Consider the following 9,000-nt stretch of genomic DNA (forward strand, 5'->3'; position numbering starts at 1 on the left):
TAGAGAACCATACACAAGCCAGCACGACTTGCCAGTCCCTTCACGCATCACCGCAGGGCGATGTTGTTTCAAATTGGAATAAACTTGTCACTGTGCTGTCAGGCATGTAGCTGGTTTGACAAGCGCTATAGGAATAGCTAGAACTGGTGCAGTGTCCAGAAAAAAAAGGCTGAGGGCTCCTATGCTTTGTTGTTTTTTTAAAGCAAAATGCAAAGCATGTGTCACAATGTACGAAAAGGGTGGTGGGGATGAAAATATAGTTCTAGTCATTCATGGCCACCACTGCAGGTGTCCCTGTGAACACACTGGAGGAAGGGGGTAGCTTGGGAGCGATCCCCTCTCCCCAGCAGCCCTGAGAGTCTGTCAGTCAGGGGACACCGGTCTGCCTGTGACTAGTGTCCAGTCCCGAGTGAGGAAGAGGGATGCAGCCAATCGCTTACAAGATAAAGCAGGAACAAAGCCATGGAGATAACCTCTTGACTTTCAATTTTCCTGTTAGAAGCTGAGTCAGGAGAGAGCAGGTTTCCTTTCTTTGCTTTAAGTAGAGTTACACACTTTAATAGTTCACTTAGTCCTAATTAAGGCAACTGTAATTTTACTTACTTCTAGTCTTTTCCAATACGTCAAACAAATAAAATATTGAGTCACAGTTTGATTACTTACATTCCTGGAGGCTCTCAGTAGAAAAGAAAGAGAAATCAGGTAGTGGGCTTGGACTAATATTTAAAGAATCCACCCACAGCACAGCACTTTAAATACTACATACACTTTTAAGTGAGGAAAATGGTTCTAATGGAAAATAACATTTTGTATATCCATGCCAACCGCAATTTACATTTATTTGAAAGCTGAGGGTGGGCAGGAAAATGGCTTGGTGTTTAGTATTGCTGTCCCACGGAGCTGGGTTCCTGGGTTCAATTCCGGACCTGGGGTGCAGTCTTTATGTCTGGTTCTTCTGTCCTTGTTCGTGTGGCTTTCCTAAAGGTACTGCGGTTTCCTCCCATAGTCTGAAGGTTAATTGGTTTGTGGGAAAACTGGCCCTGGTGTGAGTGTTTGTGTTTGTGTGTGTGTATGCACTGCAATGGCGTCCTATCCAAGGTGCATACTACTTTGTGCTTGTTGCTTGTTGGGATAAATTCCGGCTCCCCTGTGATCCTATATTGAATAAAGCGATTGGAAAATGGCAGGATGGATGAAATCTGAGTGTGTATCAAGCTTTACAAAAGAATTTTGTCTCACACTGTAGCCCAACAGTGAGAGATGATTGAGCTAGAATAGGCACCAAATTTGATAGAATATGTGCTGTTGTTTCCCGTGCTTTCCCTGTAGTCTGCCTCTGCAGATGGACACCCAAGCATGACTGTCACTTAGCATAAGCACAGTGATCTGATGTGAATGTGAATAAACCACATCGGGGTTAACTCAGAGAGGGTGACTGGCACATTTTTTAGCCACCTGAATACCTTACGTTGCACGCAGATCCTCGCATGCAATGCCTAGCATGTGTAGTGACTAGCTGGTGTCATTCTGATTAAACATGAAGGCCATGGCTCCTGGAGATGGACACTGGACACCGAGGAAGGCGGTCAGACACAATTACTATGGAATGAGCAACCACTTCTCCGGCTTATGCGCTGGAAGGGGCTCTGTAGCACACTTTTGCTGTGCTTTAAATTGCCTAATTTGACGTCCATCATCACTAATTGGTGGTGCAGAACATTAGCCTGGTTGGGTGATCTGTCAGCTCTTTCTAGCCAGGCTGGCCTGTAGATTAGCAGTGGTCCTGCTGATAGGCAATCATGTACAGTGAGACAGTTTGCTGATCAGCTTAGCCTAGAATCCTTGGGGGCTGTATGTGGGTGTGAGCTTAGCATACTGGCCCGTGTGTCAGTGTGTGGGCACATGCTGTCTTCCTTTTGGAATGCCAGTAAATGAAAAGATCATTTTAAACAGATTTTTAAAAATACATACACACAGATACATCTATTAGAGCCGTGTACAGTATATATATTCAAAAATGTGTTAAACTATACCATGTTTATTTCCAAATTCCTGCTTATTACAGTACACAATCTGTAGTTATTTTGGATACAGTGCTGCTGCATCTGAACATCTGCTACTGTATATATATATAGTTGGTTTGAATATACTGTATTAATGTGTAAGTACAGCATTTCACTGCAAAAGCTTCTTTGTTTTACTGAGGTCCCTGTTTTGTGAGAGATCTAATTTGTGTAATTGATTATAGTAAGAGCACCATGGGATTTTGAGATGCAGCCCAGTGTTAAATAGTTACATTTTAATTTGTGCTAACCTTGGTAATTCACACAAAAAAAGAGATGATTATGACAAAGGGGCAGTTGTAACTGTGAAGCCCAGAAAGTCTTTGGGTGGATGTGTAACAAACATTAATTTGCATACTCTATACATAACCTTTGCAATCAGCTTTAAAAGGTTCTCATTACCAGGTTTCAACTGTAAATAGTGATGAAAAAGCAGAAGTCCTAGTCCTAGTCATTGATTTTGATTTTCCTTTCTTGGGATGTTTTTAAAATTTACTTTCAGCTCTTAACAAGCTGAATGGGGTTTGCAACTGGTATAAACCCTGAGCTCTTGGGTGAGTTTTAGGACTGTACTCATTCAAGTAAGTGGGCTGAAATGTAACCAACTGGGCTTGAGTAGAAAGAAAACTGCATGTTGGATACTGTGTCCTTCCCACTCCTGTCTGTTCATCATCAACAGATCACCCTCTAGAACTGTTTAGTCAGAAATAAGACAACCAGCTCCTAATCAGCACGACTGGCTTATGTTCTGTGTGCTCAGGTTGTGGGAGATAGGGACTGAGTGCAGAAAATATGAAAACAAGCAAGCTGATCACTTTCATACCTCAATTAGCCCAGGTGATTGAGGGCCTGGCTGCTGTGAAAAGTGGCAGACACGATGATCCGTCGCTCTAGTGGACACTGACAAGTGCAGCAATTGTCATTGTTCCACAGTGCAGTTTTTTCAGGATACAGTTATTCGAAAGGAGAAATTAGGTTCAGGCGTCTCTGTGGTGATCATCTGTGAATATGAATATGAGTGCCTGATAAGCCTTTACTGGTGTCCATATAAGTGGATGGGCCAAGGAAGGGAACCCCAAAATTGATAGATATATGTTCTGTAAATTGATGATCTGGCCAGAGAACTTAGCAGTGGGTTAAAATGGATCTCCTTATTTGTTGTTTAAGGGCTCAGTGGTATTTAAAGTACTGTGTTGGTGTTCTAAGATTGGGACTGCAATACCATTTAGCTTCCAGGAGAGTGTTTTTTCTTCCTATTTTCACCAAACACTATGACCTGTTGGTATAGGCCTAGACAAACATTTCATGCTGTGCTTTTTTGTTCTTAATTGCATGGTCAATAATTAATTAAGGAGTAAGTGTACAGATTTGCAGAGTGTAAAGCTCTAAAGCATCACCTCAGCTGTTAAAAGCATGCTGAGTGTGCCCCTGGGAGCATTGGCCTCAACAGTTGTCATGGTTTTAGTCGCAGTGTGTGGAATTGTGTGGCTGCTACTCGTAAACCTGTGTCTTTTGAAGTTCTTTATGGCCTCAGTCTCCCTGGGTTCAGGGCCCATTAAGGAAACAACTACAGCAGCACAAAGTCACTGAAGGAAGATGCACATTAATAACCATAAATCTACTCCCACCTCCTTACTGCTGGAGCAGGTGGATGTATAACTATCAAGTTGCTGCTGATCTGTAAGAAAACGCACCCATGTGAAATGTGCTGTATTTTGTGCCTTGTCATAATGGAACTTCCATTATCAATGTGAGCAGAGACTCCATGATCTGTGTGGCTGCAGTTGCTCTTGTCAGCTCCTGCTGCTTGGGAAAAGCTAGAGTCCAGTGTTGAATACCAGTATGAATACGATTTGTGATGGTTTACCGCTAAAAATGTGGTCTTTCAGATTCCAGAGGAGGAAAAAATGGAAGTGACTTTAAAAACGCCTTAAAAAAGGCTAGTGTATATTTTCCACAGGCAAGATTTCCATATACACCGTGGACTGCTCTTCCCACACTGTGTAAAAGACATAGACATTTTAAGTAGAATCATGAGTTACAATATGAACTCGTATTAAACATAAACTATTTTCTCAAAGCCTACATTCATCTAGTACAGGGTAATGTGGGGAGAGGCAGAGCCTAGACTGACAAGCAGCAGGATCATGGCAGGATACGCCCTGGGTGGGATCCCAGTGCGTCCCTGGGCACACACAGATCCAAACACGCATACTCACACCAGGGTCAGTTGTTTCCAGAAGCCAACTGACCAGTACGTTTTTGGACTGAGGGAGGAAACTGGAGGACCCAGAGGAAACCCACGTACATACAAACTCCATACAGAGAGCACTCCAGGAATTGAACCCAGAGCCCCAGCACTGTGATACCTATGTTTTTATTCTAATAAATTTGATTGAAGTTGAAGAACCCAAGCTTGTCACATGCAGGTTTTTCGCTATTAAACTTGCTCTTCTTCAGCTTATAACTGCCTGTGAATTTTAGAATTTGTTCAGGTGTTTACATATATGGCACTATAGGTCCAGCTCCAGGTTACTGTAAAGATTCACTGCGTGAGAACAGTCTAACATTTAATCTGAAATCTGATGGTTCTGGTCTTATTCTACCTAAGATCAGGCTTCTCAGAATGGGTGATAGAGCTTGTCATGTGCCCAGATCCATTAGAGCCTCTGCAACTGTGGACATTTTTAGAACTCACTCACAAACAAATTATTTACTGTAAGTTCTAATGTACACTAGTAAATTGTCTAAAAAACATTGCTATATTTTTGTTTTATACATGTACTATTTTACAGCATTTTCCATCATCTCAGAAGAATCACAACATCTTTAATTCACAATAATCAGAGTCTTCAAAACCATCATCACAATTCAAGGTAAAATATACAAGGACAGTCAATAATGGCATGTTGTAGTGATAGCTTATCCATCACACTTACCAATCAACTCTAATTTGATTTTTCCTTTCTGTCCTTTGCTTAAGTACAACTGGAATGTCATGTTGCTATTTGCAGCTCCTGCAGGGAACAAACAGCTTTTGTTGACTCGTTGTCAGATATTCCTCATCACCAACATCATTCGTACGTCTCTTCACATCTATAACGCTAAAAAGGCAGCTTATTGTACATCAAAATACACATCTATAATAATAAACTGTTCATCTTAAAACAACATGGTTAAAACTGCAGTAGATGTTTTTTCCTTTTTTATGCAGAGTGAAAACAGTAGAACAATACAAAACATCTATGACTTTTGCACAGCTGTATCTGGAACATCAAATGAAACTGACTGTTTTACTGACAGGAAGGTACTGTATACTCCTCATACTGATGTTTTGCCTTTCTGTTATCAGGTTTCCTTGTAGGCTGTGTTCCATGTATGTCCCAGACAGTACTGCTGTACAGGAGCTGGTGTCATATTCTTTGTGGTTTGTAGCAAACATAGGCAGGTTAGGAAACATGAGGTACAGTACAGGTGTTTCAGTAGAGCTCAGCAGGACAAATTCATAACTGTTACGTACAATACATGAATATACACATAGAAAGTCAATTGTTGTACATGCAGAATGCTTTCGAAAATGTTGCTTCAGACATAAATCCATATCACACACCATACTATTAAACAGTATTTGTAGTGAATGTGGAAGGTTTTTGTGAATCAACAAAGTTACATAGCTGTAATGTCTCCAACGTTATTCTCTTATAATGTAAATGTAACACTGCTAGTAAGAGCTTTCCTCTGGTTGACAAACACCCAACAGAAAATTAGCAAAATGCTGTGATGGAGGGCCATTCTAAAATAATGCTGTTTCCCTAAATTTGAGATCAAACTGACCTGTTTTTCTCCAGTTTGGAGTTACACGAATGACATGTTCCAGGCCTTATGTGACATTAAAAAAGATTACAAGAGTAATGCGTAAATAAAAATAAATAGCCATGAAACTATATCTGGTCCACATTTATAAATTTAAGCTCACTTAGATAATTATAAAGCATTAGTTAGATCACCTGAACAGCAAATTTCAAATCAGTAATTTGTCCAATCAAAAGCATTTTGCTGAACATACCTAGCCTCATACCTTTTGAAATTGTGACTTAAGGACAGCTTGCTTTTGTTTTGATTCAATATATTTTATTTTCTTCCTGTGCCCTCCCTTGAACTTGCTGTTTGCATCTGCAGCTGGAATAAACAAAATGTATCTATATTAGTCCGGGAAGACAGGTCATACAGTAGGTCTTTCAGTGGATCAGAGAATCATTTTGAACTGTGTTTACCAAATGCAAATCAATAACAAAAAAATCCCATAGAAGTTGAAGGAAGCGAACAAATCAACATAACCCTCAGTGCTGTTTGTCATGTGCAGTGGTACAGATGGAAAGTTGTGTTGCCCTTTTTAATGTTACTATCTGCGGCCCCTATAGGGAGCAAACAGCTTTCATCTAATGATCTGCTTTGCATTTGAGCTAATTAGGTGTATTTAAATAGCTCTGAGCCGTAATTAACAGGAACGGCGGTGTGAATTTTTTTCCAAGTCCCCAGCTAATTCCTTTGGCCAAGGCGGCATGCCAATCGCTATTGGAAACAAACTTGTTCCGTCTGCCCCTCTATCTCCAGGGGAGACCTTGTAGCAGAAGCTTCCGTCAGAATACAAAGGACTGGGATGACACAAAGACTAAAAAAAAAAAAAAAAAGATAATCTTTCTAAAAGAAGCAAAGAAAAGGAACATCCTTCAGGGGTTGTTCAAGATGTTTGATGCATCATGGCGCTTTTTTTTCTTTTAATGAGGTTTATTAGTTCTTCTTTATTTGTACATAATTCGGTACTTAATATAACAAGAATTGTGAATGTTTGGCAGCTATAGAAAATCTAAGTTAAAAGATGTGCAGGAGAGGGACAAAACACTGCAGCTCCAGTTCCTGAGTAATTGATGCTTTTCATGTTTTTCCCATTTACACCCATCAATCTAATTTCTAATCGCTTCCAATTCAGTGTTGTGGTGGAGCTGGTGTCTGTACTGTTGCTTGCCAGGACAAGTCAGTATGCACCCTGGATGGGATGCCAGTTCTTCACTGGGCAGACACACAGACCCACAAACATACGCACTCACACCAGGTTCAGTTTTCCAAGAGACCAATTAACCTACCAGCATGTCTTTGGATTGTGTGAGGAAGCTGGAGCACCCAGAGGAAACCCACATGATGACTAGCTGTTTCTGAACACACTGTTGAGACTGAATTGGTCTTTCATGTCTGTTTGTCAGCCTCACCGGTAAGGCTGACCAGTGTCAGGTGAGTGGTCTCTGGAGACCCCAGTTACTGGTGGCTTTGTGAAACAAGGCCACAGAATGGCGCAGGGGAGTCACAGCGTGTAGATGTGTGAGGAGAGACTATACAACAGAGCTGTGGATTTCGACACCACCATCTTGCTCAGAGTAAAGTATGTTTCAGTTGTTTTCCACAAGGCATTTGTGCATGTCTGGCCATTTTACATTTGGTGTGAAAACAGGGGGTGGTTTCGACAAAGAATGCTGTTGCTCATCTTTGTATAATCCTGAAACAATTTCTTGTTATTGTGAATTCCTGCTGGAGGATCATAGAATGAAATGTTTGCCCATCTGAGTGCACATACATTACATAAAAAATAAGAATATTCCACCATCCATTCTAAATTCAAAAAAGAGGCTAGAAGACATATATATTATGTTCTTATAAGACGTGGATTACGTCTGAGCCATATGTAGAAGATAACACCCATGCCACAAGTGTGAATTAAAAAGACTTGGACATGAAGCATATACCTTAGGGGGAGAATTTTTGCTGTTCTCAATCCATGCTTCTGCTGGTGCGTCATTCCCTCTGATACTGATGACCCTTCACAGGCTTTAAGAAGGTTCACTCACCCTTAAAAAGCCTGTCCTTTGGCTTTCTCTGGTCTCACCTTGAAAATGCATAAACCATGAGCTTATGGCATTATCCATTTGCTGTAAGATCGTTTGGGAGCAGGAAACATAAAGCCATCCAGTGTGACAAGTGGGTCTTCGCCATAGGAATTGAACATCGGCTTGTTACGCACATTCACAGACCTGAGGAAATAACCTCTGCAAACACTCACACATCAGCTGTCACTCCAGGGCCACAAGAGATTGCATGCAAATGCTTGTGCAGCTTATGATTTTACCTGTGGGACAGCTGCCGTGGCACCTCGGAAAGCCCAGGACTCCTTTCACAGCATTCCCGCATATTACTGTAGCCCTCTGGCAGAAAGGCATTGCAACAAAAAACAAACAAAACTGGAGCTTCGTAGGCTTGTGTTTGCAGCCACAATTTCCAGAATGTATTCCTATTCCTTCCCTTGCATCCAGTGCAAGCAGACCCACAGGAGTATCCTAAAATGCAAAATCCAATTTTGGAAAACAACACCTCCCCCACGCACACCTTTTCTCTCTGAGTGATTTCCAAATTGAAGTACAATAGTTTTTTTTTCAGCACTACGGTTCCATTTCGCAGATGATCCCTGTTATCTGTCTGTGGCTTCCACGGGGATAGGCAGCACAGCTGTAGACTTTCTGTCAGGATGCTGGCTTTAAATAATGATTAGAGGCTGTTTTTCTTGGTTTTTATTTTCTGTTGCTAGTGTTCTCCAGTTATGAGCTTTGAACAGCTGAAAAGTTGAAGATGCTCTTAGTGGCCGGCAGTTCATCCACAGTGAGGGCCTTTATTATAAAACACAAAAAAGTCTACAGGGTGATCTGGGCTAGTTGTACATGTCCAATTCTGAGATGTTAAATTAGGAATACACTTTACATACCGTAGTGTAAATACAGTGCATTTGATGGTGTTTTTGAGAACAAGTTTTTGAAGCAAAAGTTAAGTCCTACTGGATGCCTTTTGTGTCTTTTCTGTGTTGTTATCTGTGGACAGATACATTACAGGCAGT

The 9,000-nt window shown here is 41.1% G+C and overlaps 1 long non-coding RNA gene across 1 annotated transcript; it reads right to left on the reverse strand.

Moving 5' to 3' along the window:
- Positions 1 to 4,806: 4,806 nt before the first annotated feature.
- LOC107077507 (uncharacterized) lies at positions 4,807 to 8,626 on the reverse strand. Its single transcript, XR_001478524.2, has 3 exons — positions 8,242 to 8,626; positions 6,142 to 6,242; positions 4,807 to 5,167 (listed from the first exon to the last, which is right to left on the reverse strand). It is a non-coding gene; the product is annotated as an uncharacterized lncRNA (long non-coding RNA).
- Between the last annotated feature and the right edge of the window lie 374 nt (positions 8,627 to 9,000).

Source organism: Lepisosteus oculatus, chromosome 11 (assembly GCF_040954835.1).
Source record: "Lepisosteus oculatus isolate fLepOcu1 chromosome 11, fLepOcu1.hap2, whole genome shotgun sequence".
NCBI lineage: Eukaryota > Metazoa > Chordata > Actinopteri > Semionotiformes > Lepisosteidae > Lepisosteus > Lepisosteus oculatus.